Raw genomic sequence first — 2,255 nt, forward strand, 5'->3', positions numbered from 1 at the left:
TAACCACCAAAATAGAAAAGGGGAGGGGGGAGAAGAAAGAAAGGAAGGAAGGAAGGAAGGAAGGAAGGAAGGAAGGAAAGAAGGAAGGAAGGAAGGAAGGAAGGAAGGAAGGAAGGAAGGAAGGAAAAGAAAAAAAGAATTCTTTTTCACTTCTAAGGACAAAACTGGGAAAATAGGTGATAAAACGACAAAAATATCTCATATACCTCCTCAACATCCTGACTAATATTTGTAAAAAGTTCATTCTCCATAATTTAACACAATGGCTAGTGTATCTCTTTCACTAACATTATTTGGACACTTGCAATTGGCCTCCTGAAAAGTTCTGGTTTTTAATGCTAAGCGTCATATACTTGTCAAATTTAAAAGAAAACTTTGCATTAAGTCATTTAAATAAACACAAGATTTATTTGCTTGATTGATTTACCTGATTTTTTCTCAAAGTAAAAGGATTTGATGGGCTTTGTACTCTTTGTGAACATACCTAGAATAGACGTTGAAGACATGAGTCCTCCCTTTACATATAAGATGCCTTAGAGAATATAGATTATGATTTTTGTAGGGAACTGTGTTAAGGCTTTCAGAGCATATGAGGGAAATTCAAAGTACATCAAAACATTGCATGTACAAAGGTGGCTCAGAAAAATGCACAGAGTCCAAAACATCAAAAAATTAAGGCTGAGGTCACGAATGACATTTAAGCAGAGAAAGCATTTTAGGTATCAGAAGGTTGCAGAGATACCATGTGCCTGGAGCCCAATAAAGCCAAGGAAATCAGGGAAATAAGTTTATCACTCAGAAATTTAGCCAGAGTCATGTGTGAAATTCAGACTTGACTATATATAGCCCTTTAATGGGCTTTTGAGAGTCTACCGAGTAAATACAGAGGCACATTTTCTGCATGCTTAGCAGTCAGATGGGATATTAACCTGATGTGTTAATGAGTTCTTTAGAGCACTCTTAGGCATTGGTGCAGTACTGGAATTTTAAAGGCATTCATCTCAACTACTCCTGGTTAACCAGCTCAGGGTTAAGAAATGGGAGACTGCTTGATAGAGGTGGAACGGAGTATGAGAAGATGGTGCAAGTGTTTCTGGAGCCTGGCTGTGAGCTAGGGCTGCTTGTCAGGGCCATTTGCACAAAGAAGATTTGAGTTTGAAATGAAAGGAATTAAATATTTTCCCAGCTTTCTTTTTCAATATTCTTCCTCATTCATTCAAATCATTTCTCTTTAACTCCTTAAAATTCATTTTTTTACACTCTGGATAATAAAAAACTATCATGTTTTAAAAAGATACTTGTGAAGCATATGATGGATCAGATAATTACGTAAGTCAAAACCATTTTGTGTTTTTAAGATTCTCCAAAGAACAGGAAAATATAAATACAGGAGATCAAGGCAGAGAATAATTTCATTAACTACAGAGGGAGATGTGAATGTTACTTCTTTAAATTTAGTTTTCTCATCCTATTCTTTATTTCTTAGGTCTTAGTATGAAAGTAGTCTTGATATGAAATTATTGCCCTACAGGTTAAAACAAAAATAACAGGCTGCATTAAATTAAATTATACTTTAACAATATGCACTGAATCCAGATGATACAAACTCACAAAATCTGCTAGCAAAACTTCTAGGGATTAATCATAGTTTGTATTTAAAACTAAATCATATAGAGTTAACGTGAAATAATTATCCTAAAATAAAGATGATAAATCCTTCAATCATATCACTTTTAATGATTTTACTAGCTTCCTGAGGTGACTTATCTCTTGGAATATGCAAATAAAAGTTGATGGTATGATATTACATATATCTTCCCAACTCTGAGTTCAATGATGTCACCTTGGTGACTTGAAGTTATAGCCAGGGTGACACTATTTAAACCATGGAAAGTTAAAAGCGTGATGATAAAGGGTTTGATTTACTGTTTTGTTGATTGTCTAGACTTAAGAAAGTGAGAATTAAAATTAATGATGAAGATTAAACTTAAAAGTATGTCATGACTAGTGCTGCATCTGAATTTTCAATTTAGTGCCTAAAACTTGTTTTAAAAAAAAGATGGGAAATAATTTTATCATATACACATGTCAGTTTAAATGATAATAAATTTGAGGAAAGGAATTCTGGATTGGATGCAAATTTATTTGCTGAATCTACAAGTACATACAAATCTGCATTATTCCATAGGTAAATTACAGGTGAGAGAGAGAGAGAGAGAGAGAGAGAGAGAGAGAGAGAGAGAGAGAGAGAGAGA

The sequence above is a fragment of the Megascapheus bottae genome, chromosome 1 (genome assembly GCF_031878675.1).
Source record: "Megascapheus bottae isolate mThoBot1 chromosome 1, mThoBot2.hap1, whole genome shotgun sequence".
Taxonomy (NCBI): domain Eukaryota; kingdom Metazoa; phylum Chordata; class Mammalia; order Rodentia; family Geomyidae; genus Megascapheus; species Megascapheus bottae.